Source organism: Rhincodon typus, chromosome 42 (assembly GCF_021869965.1).
Source record: "Rhincodon typus isolate 14 chromosome 42, sRhiTyp1.1, whole genome shotgun sequence".
Classification (NCBI taxonomy): domain Eukaryota; kingdom Metazoa; phylum Chordata; class Chondrichthyes; order Orectolobiformes; family Rhincodontidae; genus Rhincodon; species Rhincodon typus.
Window position 1 is genome coordinate 10,032,921 of NC_063373.1, and position 13,076 is coordinate 10,045,996.

Sequence of the window (13,076 nt, forward strand, 5' to 3'; positions counted from 1 at the left end):
TGTGGCCCAGCCAAATTTTACACCCCAAATTTGAGCCCTAAGATGTTGCACTTCCACATTGGCAGCCCCACCACTGAATTATGCAGCCGTCTGCAACTTCCCCCAATTTTATGCCCAACCAAATTATCTTCCCCAATGCTGCACATCCACCCCAGTTGTGTCCCCCGTAATTTGCAACCCCCTCCAAATATTTTGCCAGCTGTCAAGTTCCCCCTGTTGTTGTGCCCCCAAATTTTCCACCTCCCCAAAAGCTCCCCCCTCAGATTTGGCACTCGCCACTCCCTCCAAAATTTTGCCCTCCCCAAATATTGTCCCTGCCCCATTTTAATGCCCTTTCCCAATTATACCCACTCCACTTTGCCCTGCCACTCCTCCACTGCACACCCTCCCATTTTTGCCCATTTCCAATTAATCATAGAAACCCTACAGTTTGGAAACAGGCCCTTCAGCCCAACAAGTCTACACGGACCCTCAGAGCATCCCACCCAGACCCATCCCCCTATAACCCACCTAATCTATATATCCCTGAACGCTACAAGCAATTTAGCACAGCCAATCCACCTAGCCTGCACATCTTTGGATTGTGGGAGAAAACTGGAGCGCCCGGAGGAAACCCGCGCAGACACGGGGAGAAGGTGCAAATTCCACACAGACAGTCGCCCAAGGGTGGAATCAAACCCCAGTCCCTGGAGCTGTGAGGCAGCAGTGCTAACCACTGAGCCACTGTGCTGCCCTAATTACACACCTTAAATTTTACAGCTGTCAAGTTTGCCCCCCAATTTTAAGACCGCCCCAAACCCTTTGATTAGATTCCAGTCTCTAACTCACTCCAGTATATTTGTTATTTTACATTAAAAACAACCCTGACCACCTCAATAAGACTGCAATCTGTAACTCACTCCCATGTATCTGTTATTCAAAATATAAACCATCCCGAACTCCTCTAAGTTTCCAAACTGTAAGTCACACCCATGTATCTGTGACTCCACACATAAACCATCCTGGATCCCTTGATTAGCTTAAAGTTTGTATCTGTTATTCCATATATAAACCATCCTGAACCCTTTGATTAGATACCAGTCTGTAACTCGCTCCTGTATATCTGTATTCTATATATAAAACACCCTGATCCACTCAAATAGGTTCTACTCTGTAACTCACTCCCAGATATCTGTGACTCTGAATGTAAACCACTTCAAAACTCTTGATTAGATTCTATGCTGTAACTCACTCCCTACTACCTGTTAATCTGGATATAAAATTACCCCAAATCCCTTGATTACATTTCAGACTGTAACTTACTTCTCAGTGTGTGTTATGCTCTGTATAAAATCCCAGATCCCTTCAATTAAATTCTAGTTTGTAACTCATTCCCCATTGTGTTATGTTCTATGTAAATTCAGTGAGACCATCAATGAGATTCCAGTCTCGAAGTCAGTAGAAACTGAATGGTTGAATGTTAAACTGGGACAAGAAAACAGAAAGCTGCAGTTTAATTTCTGCTCCAAACTATTGCTCAAAAAAAAAAAAAAAAAAAAAAAATTTTGGAGTGTAGTAGTTCAAAAAGGCAGCTCATTACTACCTACTCAATGGCTGTTAGGAATGGGGGATAAGTGCTGGCCCAGCTAGTGATGCTCTCATCCCACTGACAAATGAAAGAAAACAACCCATTTGCCTTCTTAATCACTTGCTGCCCCTGCAGCCCAACTCCATTTGTGATTCCTAGCCCAGGGCACCTACATTTCTCTGTATCTCAGAGTCCTGCAACATTTCCCCATTTATATTTGAGGGTCTTTATCAATTTTTCCTGACAACCATCACACTCTCCACTTTATACCACATCAGACAATGTCTTACCCACTCACTGACCATCTCTATATTGCTCAATTTGAATACACTTTACATCCTGTTCACAATTTACCTTCCAAAATTTTTCAACAAGAAAATGTTTAATTTTTAAAATCGAAGACTGACCTGAACTGATGCCTGTTTGAATTCCAAATGTCCTTCTGTTGTTCTCTGTTCCTTGGTCACTGTGTGTGTGTGTCTGTCTGTTTCTGTCTTCTCTCCTGGAATATCTGTAAATTGTTGCATTCATTCGTTAGACCTTTTGAATTGGTGCATAATGACCATGTCCCCTGCACAATCACAGCTGGATTTCCTCGCTTCCCTAGTCCCATCCCTTGGTAATAACTGGTAACTCAGCAGTTGTCCTCCAAATATTTGACGACACCATCACATTAGCTTTCTGTGATTTGTGCACAAAGGATCCAGACAATAATATCTCTCAAATAAGTTACTTCCTTGTGAAGAGCTTTCCCTCTCCGCTGTCTTCTCCATCCTTAACTCCAACAAGATTGAAAAGCTTTGACTTCTTAGAAGATGTGACAATGAAGGTGGAGAAAGAAGACTAGATGTTGTGTATTTGGATTTCCAGTGTTCAAAAAGATGCCAAGTAAAAAGTTTTCGTACAATGTAAGAGCTCACTTTGTTGGCAGTTATTATGGCAGAGGTTTGGCCCACTAATAGCAGCCTCATATTTGGGATAAATGATTTTTTTTTAGGTTGGCAAACTTTAACTCGTGAAGTACCACAAATCAGTGGTGGGACTTCAACTATTTGCAATCTATACTACTGACTTGGACAAAGGATTCAACTGTATTGTAGCCAAACTTGCCGAGCAAGTGTGAGGAGGTTAGACTGAACCTGCAAAGCAAGAAACACTGGGGAAAACAAAATGACAGATTGAGCCTAATTGTGGGATAATGTATGAATGTCCACTCTGGCAGGAAGTATAGAAAAGCAGAGTAGTCCTTCAATGGAGGAGGCAGCAGAATGCTGCATTGCAAAGGGCTTTGGGTGTCCTTGGATCATATAGTAGTATGCAGGTACAGCAAGCAATCAGGAAGACAAGTGGATTGTTAGCCCTGATTTACAAGTCTCATTGTGATTGTACAAGACATTGGTGGTAGTGCCCTCGAGTACTGTGGACAGAGTTATGAATAAAATTTATATCCATGTGAGAAATAGGAAGTAATGGAACTGTTTGGATACTTTGTGGAATTTAAAGGGGTTTTTACAGTTCTTTATTTGGAAAATGAGGTCAGATTTAACATCTGCTGTGGTTTACATGCTAAATACAGAAAGTCAAATGACATAGCATATTAGGAAAAAGTAAAGCTTTTTAGGAGAGGGGATTTATGAAAACTAATTCCTGGAAAACATAGCTTTTCAAAAGACTATGGGAAATTCTGAGTACTGATGGTTTTCCGAGCAACCCTTTCTAGTCTTGATTTAGCTGGTCAGTAAGGAAGAAAACCTCACAAGCTGCAAGTCTCCCTCACTTAGTCTCTCAGGAGAAGTTATTAGGAACCTGATAAATTGTCCAATTATCAGGTTTCTGACTACTTTATAATCCCTGAAAAGCTGAACTGTTGTCGCTTCTCAAATACTGGATCCAGCTTGGTTTCAATTTGAACTGAAGATCTTCCAGCCTATGGCTATCAGCAATTCAATTTCATTGACAAGAAGTGGACCATGAAGATTCATGAAATTTATCCTTTTGGTCCGTGTGTTTTTTTTAGAAAAAGGGTAATCTCTGCAGTGTCCTTTGTGTTGAGAGAGTGTGTCTTTAAGGGAATATAGTTATTATTCCAGATTATAGTTTAGATGTTAACCAGAGTTTGCCATGAGTTTTAAGAGTCAGTTTTGATTTATAAATGAATTGATTACTTTGAACTTTTGTTTAAAAGAATTCTGGTGAAAGTCTTCTTTATTCTGCATAATAGTACAGTGGGAATTAGTTGGCTGTTTTGGTGAACAAAAAATCAACACAACACCACGGATTTTGTCACTGGTGGTGTCATGTGGCTGTACTGCAATTCATTACCAGCACATTCCTCTTGTCGCAGTCCAAACAACAGTTCTAACTACCTTCCTTAAGGAGGACTATATCTGCATTGGGAACTATTCAAAAGAGGTTCAGAACACCAATGCTCAGGCTGAAAGGATCATCGAGGAAAGATTTGAGTTGTATCCATCGGAGTTTAGAAAAATGGCTGTTGATCTGTTGGGACCTGAAAAGTTAGTTGCTGATAGGATGTTTTTGCTTGTGGGAGAAGCTAGAACAACGGAACTCTGTTTAAGAATAGAATTTTGGTTTAAAACAGAGACAAAGAGGAATTCCTTCTCTCAAAAGGTTGTGTGTGTTTGGCAAGAGAGAAGTGCAGGCTGGGTTATTGAAAATATTTGAGGCTGAGGAACAGAATTTTCATCAAAAAGGGACAGGCAGTAAGCTCACTCATAAATTTATTGGAAGTTGCAGCAAGGTCAATGGACCAAATGGTTTAGTCCTGCGCCTATTTCTCATGTTCTGATTAGTCCATTATTAGCTTCCTCTCATCTACAACATTCATTATTAATATCAAGCACTTGCCCATCTTTTGTATCATCTGAAAATTTCTTATGTCCCTTCATCTTATCTGCATCAATAATATAATTCAGGAATGAAAGACCCAGGACTGAGCCCAGTGGAACTTCACAGGAAACAACCATCCTGTCACATAAACACCCAGTGACCAACATTCATTGATTCTTGCTATCCAGTCAAATTTGGATGGAAGTTGTAACTTGTGCTGGAATTTTGAGAGCTTTACTTGTAGTCCTAGTCTACTATGTTGGACCTTGCTGACCTGGAGATAATGCAGTTTGAAATTCTAACTTCACTTACCCATAAGGAGACTAAAAACAAACTGGGAGTCTTTTCATTAGAACAAAGCAGGATGAGATGTGAGCAGGGAGTTCAAGGTCAAGGTGCAAACTACCACAGATACTCATTTCTCAGGATCTGACTCCAGGGAAGACATTGATAGGTTGATCTCACCATCAAGGTGACATTCACCAGTCAGATACATCCCAGATTAGATCCAGAAGAACCACATCCTTGTCCATGGGATTATAGAGACTGAGGGGCTGGGAGTGTCTGGGACAATGACATTTCAAACTCAGTAAGATCAAAGCTGATCCTGTCTCACTTCCCATTTATCCTGGGCTCCTCTTCCTGTTCCACTTCCTGGAATAAAATGGAGTCCAGTCCAGTTCAGCCCAGCCCATAATGAGTAGGGCTCAGGGAGGCTTGTAACCAAGCACTGCAGTGATGTCATAAAGTAGCATCAGGCAGCCCAGCTGATCCCTTCCTTGTCCCTTTCAATGTGGAGAACCAGGATTCTCCCTTCTCCAAACACATCCCACCTTGTTCATAGAGAGATTCCCAGGGTGGAGATCTGGGAATCTCTGTGTCAAAATGCATGCAGATAAATGGACACAGTTTAATGAATAATGTTGGTAAGCTACAAGCACAAATAGCTGTGGGAGGATCCAATCTGCAACAATAATGGAATTTGTGGTTTAAAATTGCATGGCAACTGGATAGTTATTATTCAAATATATGAAAGGGGAGAAAGAGATGGCTTGGGTGACCATACTAATTACAGTTAGTTTGTAGACTTGCTTCAAAGGTTAAATTGGGATTGATGTTCAAAGTGAACCATTTTACCGAAGAAACAACTTCAGCTGAGAGTCAATGAATGAAGAGGAAAGACCCACATACCAGTTCATCAAGGTGCACTGCAGACCAAATTTCTCAAATCAGCTCCACCTCAAAAAATTCCACACACTGCCCACAGGGACATTCTCCTGTCTGTAATGGGACCAATCTTATTGCTTTAAATAACACCAAACAAACATGACTAAATGGTTACTTGCCTGCTTGTGGGATCTCGCTGTGCACACAATAGTTGTTGTGAAACAACAAAGAGGTTTTTCGAAATGAAGCAACTTGTCTCAGCGACTGCAGAAAGGCTCGACACACTTTGACACTTCTCCTGAACTCTAGCAACTGAAGCTGGGCTGGAGATGATTAAAATCATCAGAGACCCATTGCAACTGTCAGAATGAACATGGTTCAGGTTTGGATTGAATGAACAAGAGCAGAATCCAATTGCAGGAGTTACTTGTGTATTTGTCAGTGTCTCCATAGGTTGCAGGCACGAGCAAATCTCTTCCCACACAAGGAGCAGGTGAAAAATAAAAGGGGTCAGCTTCAGAAATGGTCTCATAGACAGGCCCTATCTTTTGATGAAAGAAAGAAACAACTATAATCCTCTAATGTGTTGGCACATTATGATCCCAAGAAAGATCTGGCACTGACAAGTAATGCCTCCCTGTATGGTATTAGGTGGTATTAGCTCGTAGATGAGCCACTGGAGAGGAACGCACAACAAACCCCAACTTGGTCTGATTAAAGTGTACAAGGCAGTGCCGCTCATACCTTCCGGCCACATTCAGCAGTGGGCTGTAATATTAACTGCTTATAATTACAAACTAGAACACTGCTCCGGGAGGCCAAATAGTGAATGCAGATGTGTGGAGCCACCTTTGTTTCTCTTTTTGAGGTCTATCTCCACCTACAGTTTACTCTTTACCCCATCCCCCACCCCCACCCTATCTTCTGCCTTTAAACGAACACTTTCCTAGCTGTTGTCAGTTCCGAACAAGGGTCACTCGACCTGAAATGTTAACTCAAATTTCTCTCCACAGATGCTATCAGACCTGCTGAGCTTTTCCAGCAACTTATGTTTTGGCTTCTTCAATGTATTGATACGTAAAAGTGTTCCATACTCACGCTAAGAATTGCTCCTCTGTTGTATTGCTACTGATTAGATTTATATGCAGATTCAAAACACCCATAATTACAGCCATAAGTTTAGAACTTGCATCTTTAAATTACATTCCAAGGCCTTGCTCAATATTATTACTGCTGCTTGGTGGCTATATACAGCCCTACTGTCACTTTCTGCTCATTGGTGTTTCTAAGGTCAACCCATACAGATTCTACTTCATCAGAGCCTATACCCCACTCACAATGATAGTACTTTCCTGTTTTAATCAGCAGTTCTAACCCACCTCCTCTTCCTTTTTGCCTGCCCAACTGATCCTCCTTTGATACCTGGAGTCAGTAGGTTCTCTACCTCTTAAACCTCCTCTGAACCAGCTCCAATAACTTTACAGAAGACCAAAAGCTGCACATAGTATTCGAGACATGGTCTCAACAATTCCCTGTACAAATGAAGCATTTATGTTCAATTCCTTTCGTAATAAAAGGATACATCCTATTAGCTTTCTTGGTTACAAAGAAATCTTGATCAATTGGGTCGATGGGCTGAGGAGTGGTAGATGGAGTTCAATGTGGATAAATATGAGGTATTGCATTTTGGTAAAAGAAACAAGGGCAGGACTTATACAATTTATGGTACAGCCCTGGCTAGTTTTGTAGAACAAAGAGACCTAGGGCTTGGGTACAAAATTCTTTGAAATTTGCATCAGTGGTAGACAGGATGGCTAAGAAGGTGTTTAGCATGCTTGCCTTCATTGCACAGACCTTTGAGTATAGGAGTTGGGCTGTCATATCGAAGTTGTACAGGATGTTGGTGAGGCCTCTTCTGGAGTCCTGCGTGCAGTTTTGGTTGCCTAGTTACAGGAAGGATATTATTAAACTGAAGAGGGTTCAGAAAATATTTACCAGGATGTTGCCAAGAATGGAAGGTTTGAGTTATAAAGAGAGGCTGGATAGGCTGGGAAGTTTTTCAGTGCAGCATAGGTGGTTGCGGGATGAGCTTATAGAGGTTCATCAAATCATGAGGAGCATAGATAAGGTGAACAGCATAGATCTTTTCTCTCAAGTGGGGAGATCAAAAATAGGGGGCATATTTATAAGGTGAGAGGACTGGTATTTGGAACGAGCTGCCAGGGAAAGTGGTGGATGCAAGTACAGTTGCAATGTTTAAAAGACATTTGGACAAGTACTTTAACTGGAAGGGTTTGGAGAGATATGGATGAAACAGACAGGTGAAACTAGTTTGGGAACATGGTCAGTGTGGACTACTTGAACCAAAGGATTTGTTTCCATGTTTTATGATTAGGATTACATTCTATAACTGCATACAAAATTTGTGACTCATACTTTATAATCCCTAAATCCCTCTACACCTCAGAATTCTGCAATCAGTCATTCTCCACTGAAGGAATATTCTGCTCACATTTACCCTTCCTGCCACAGTGAATGACTTCACGTTTGCCTACATTACACTCCATCTGCAACATATTTTGCCCATACACAAAACCTATCTATATCATCCTGCAACCTCATGTCTTTATCACAACATAGTTTTCTATCCATCTTTACCTACCTTGCCTTCAAACCCCTCATCTAAGTTGTGACTTGTTAGGCAGTGTATTGGGCCCAACCATCTTAGGGCGGCACGGTGGCTCAGTGGTTAGCACTGCTGCCTCACAATGCCAGGAACTCCAGCTTGATTGCACCCTCGGGCGACTGTCTGTGTGGAGTTTGCACATTCTCCCTGTATCTGCATGGGTTTCCTCTGGGTGCTCCAGCTTCCTCCCACAGTCCAAAGATGTGCTGTTTAGATGGATTGGCCACGCTAAATTGCACATAGTGTTCAGGAATGTGTGGATTAGGTGGGTTATGGGGGAATGGGTCTGGGTGGGATGTGTTAAGGTTCAGTGTGGACTTGTTGGGCCGAAGGGCCTGTTTCCACACTGTAGGGATTCTACGATCTCCAAGATAAGGATTCTATGATTCTATCTCTTGCCTAGAGTGCAGAAAGGGGCCATTTAGCTCATCAGGCCTGCACTGACCCTCCAAAGAGTGTGCCACCCAGACTCATTTCCCCTTCCACATCCCCATAAACCCACATGGGATTTTACCAGAGCTAACCCACCTAAACTGCACATCCCTGGATACTACAGGCCAAATTTTAGCACAGCCAATCCACCTAACCTGCACGTCTTTGGACCATGGGAGAAAACTCCAGCACCTGGCAGAAACCCATACAGACACTGGGAGAATGTGCAAACTCCACACAGGTATTCACCTGGGGCTGGAACCAAATCCAGGTTCTTGGCACCCATGGGGCAGCAGTGCTAATAACTGAACCACCAAACGTGGGATTGAACTAGGAACCTTTATGTCTTCAAGCTAATAAATTCCCAACTGAGCTCTTTCAGCAACAACAGTTACGGGGGAAGTAAAGGTCATTTTTCCCCCAGAAAAAGCGGTAGTACACAGTCCTCTCTCTTTACGAACGGAAACAAAGAGAATCAACGACATAACGAAGAAAATTAAATAAACATTTAAGGGAAATAAACTATCAGGTCTTTGGGGTGGTTGCAGGGGAGTTAGTGAGACTGCATTTCTGTACAGAAAGTTGGCACTGATGAAAGAGGCTAAATTACTCCTTTCTGTGCCATAACGAATCTGAGACTGATTTTTGCAACCGCTACTCATAATATAACCTTTGAGTCCAGGAAACATTACGGTAAGTCTGCTCTGCCTCCCCAAGGAAAGTCCAGTCACCCCTTCCTCAACAATGGTAGCCAGACAGATCCTCTGGCGCTGCTCTGCACACGATTTCGAATTTCTCGGAGCTTTTCCAGTGACACTGATCTCGGAAATATTCTCTCACAGACAGGATAGACAAACCCTTTACCTTGCATGGTGAAAGGCCGGTGATAGTGAATGCTGGTGGATGTTAGATCTTGCTGTGATATCTGGTTGGAATTGATGATCTAGACCGAAACCTGTTCTTTGTCCTCAGGCCAGAGCACATTATCTGCAGCACACTCCAGCCACAGTTCCAGACCCGCCTTCTCTCTCACCGATTGGTTGGAGAACTAACCCCGCCCCCGTTCGCTCCGATAGGTTGAAGCTTCAGACTTGCCACTTTCTGATTGGTCGGTATGCACGCCCCGCCTGTCGCCCTCTCTGATTGGGTGGGGGATCAGTACGTCCGGCTCGATCCTCCAGCCCCATCCCTTGTTTGCTAATAAACCATCACAGAATGGAAACAAGGTTTTTATTTCTGTACCTGACCGAAACCTGTCAAAAACTCATACGTTTGAATCATGGTACTGGAAATGGACTCCAGTTCGGTCCTAAAGAGAGCTTTTTAAAAATCTTTTCCCCGACTTTACTATCGATATCTCGATTTTTGAAGTTTAAAGTTCCTTGTGTCTTGCTCACTGCTCTCTCAATGTGTCCTGCCTTCATAATGTCCCTCCCACTCTCCAGAAGCCCTGGTTTCAAGTCCTACCTGCTATGGAGCTGTGTTACTTCGTTTTGGTTTTTTTCTTAATCGATGATTGAACCATGTTCATTGAGGTCTGTTTCTGCAAAAGGTAATGAACTGCAGCTCAATAACGATACCACTGGAGTAGCGAGGGGCGGGATGGTGGATGAAGCGGGATAATAAACTCAAATAGCAACTGTCCCGCCGCTCCACATTCCCCAATAACCTCACCAACCCTGGCACCTTGCCTGAAACTGCAGGAAGTCCTACACCTGCTCCTACGCCTCCCCCCTCACCTCCATTCAAGGCACAAAACAAACCTCCATAACAGACAGAGGTTCACCTGCACATCCGTCTACTGTATTCGCTGCTCCCGATGTGGGCTCCTCTACATCGGTGAGAATAAAGAAAAAGAACAAAGAACAAAGAAAATTACAGCACAGGAACAGGCCCTTCGGCCCTCCAAGCCTGCGCCGATCCAGATCCTCTATCTAAACCTGTCGCCTATTTTCCAAGGATCTGTATCCCTCTGCTCCCTGCCCATTCATGTATCTGTCTGGACACATCTTAAATGACGCTATCGTGCCTGCCTCTACCACCTCCGCTGGCAACACGTTCCAGGCACCCATCACCCTCTGCGTAAAGAACTTTCCACGCATATCTCTCTTAAACTTTTCCCCTCTCACCTTGAAATCGTGATCCCTAGTAATTGAGTTCCCCACTCTGGGAAAAAGCTTCTTGCTATCCACACTGTCTACACCTCTCATGATTTTGTAGACCTCAATCAGGTTCCTCCTCAACCTCCATCTTTCTAATGTAAATAATCCTAATCTACTCAACCTCTCCTCATAGCTAGCGCCCTCCATACCAGGCAACAACCTGGTGAACCTCCTCTGCACCCTCTCCAAAACATCCACATCCTTTTGGTAATGTGGCGACCAGAACTGTACGCAGTATTCCAAATGTGGTCGAACCAAAGTTCTATACAACTGCAACATGATCTGCCAACTCTTCTACTCAATATCCCGTCCGATGAATGAAAGCATGCCGTATGCCTTCTTGACCACTCTATCGACCTGCATTGCCACCTTCAGGATACACTGGACCTGAACACCCAGATCTCTCTGTGCATCAATTTTCCCCAGGCCTTTTCCATTTACCGTATAGTTTGCTCTTGAATTGGATCTTCCGAAATGCATCACCTCGCATTTGCCTGGATTGAACTCCATCTGCCATTTCTCTGACCAACTCTCCAATCTATCTATATTCTGCTGCATTCTCCGACAGTCCCCTTCACTATCTGCTACTCCACCAATCTTAGTGTCATCTGCAAGCTTGCTAATCAGACCATCTATACCTTCCTCCACGTCATTTATGTATATCAGAAACAACAGTGGTCCCAACACGGATCCCTGTGGAAGACCACTGGTCACAGTTCTCCATTTTGAGAAACTGCCTTCCACTACAACTCTCTGCCTCCTGTTGCCGAGGCAGTTCTCTATCCATCTAGGTAGTACACCCTGGACCCCATGCGACTTCACTTTCTCCGTCAGCCTACCATGGGGAACCTTATCAAACGCCTTACTGAAGTCCATGTATATGACATCCACAGCCCTTCCCTCATCTATCAACTTTGTCACTTCCTCAAAGAATTCTATCAAGTTGGTAAGAAATGACCTTCCCTGCACAAAACCATCCTGCCTACCACTAATAAGCCCATTTTCTTCCAAATGTAAATAGATCCTATCCCTCAGTATCTTCTCCTGCAGCTTCCCCACCACTGACGTCAGGCTCACTGGTCTATAATTACCTGGATTATCCTTGCTACCCTTCTTAAACAAGGGGACAACATTAGCAATTCTCCAGTACTCCGGGACCTCACCCCTGCTCAAGGATGCTGCAAAGATATCTGTTAAGGCCCCAGCTACTTCCTCTCTCGCTTCCCTCAGTAACCTGAGATAGATCCCATCCTGACATGGGGACTTGTCCACCCTAATGCCTTTTAGAATACCCAAGACGTCCCCCCCCTCCTTATGCCGACTTGACCTAGAGTAATCAAATCTCTATCCCCAGACTCAACATCTGTCATGTCCCTCTCCTCGGTGAATCTCACTCATTTTCTCTGACTCCTTGCATAACTTCCCTCCTGTGTCCTTGAGTGGGCCAACCCTTTCTCTAGTTACCCTCTTGCTCCTTACGAATAAAAGGCTTTGGGATTTTCCTTAAGCCTGTTTGCTAAATATATTTCATGATCACTTTTAGCCCTCTTAATTCCTCGTTTCAGATTGGTCTTACTTTCCCGACATTCTTCCAAAGCTTCGTCTGTTTTCAGTCGCCTGGACCTTATGTATGCTTCCTTTTTCTTCTTTGCTAGTCTCATAATTTCACCTGTCATCCATAGTTCCCTAATCTTGCCCTTTCTATCCTTCATTTTCACAGGGACATGTCTGTCCTGCACTCTAATCAACCTCTCTTTAAAAGCCTCCCACATATCAAATGTGGATTTACCCTCAAACAGCTGCTCCCAATCCATGTTCCCCAGCCCCTGCCGAATTTTGGTGAAACCAAGTATAGACTCGGAGACCGTCCTGTGGAGACATCACCTTCCTGACACCAACCATTTTAACTCCCCCTCCCACTCCCTTAGTGACGTGTCTATCCTGGGCCTCCTCCAGTGTAACAATGATACCACCAGCAAACTGGATGAGCAATACCTCATATTCCGCCTGGGAGCCTACAGCCCAATGGACTAAACATGGAATGCACCAGTTTTAAAATCTCCTCATCCAATCTCCAAGCCTCCCTCTCATCCCTGCCTCCTTGACCTGACACAACCTGCCCATCTTCTCTAAACCTATCTGCCCCTGCAATGCCACTGACCAATTCCCACCACTCCCTACTGCACTCACCTATCACTTCCCCACCTAACTT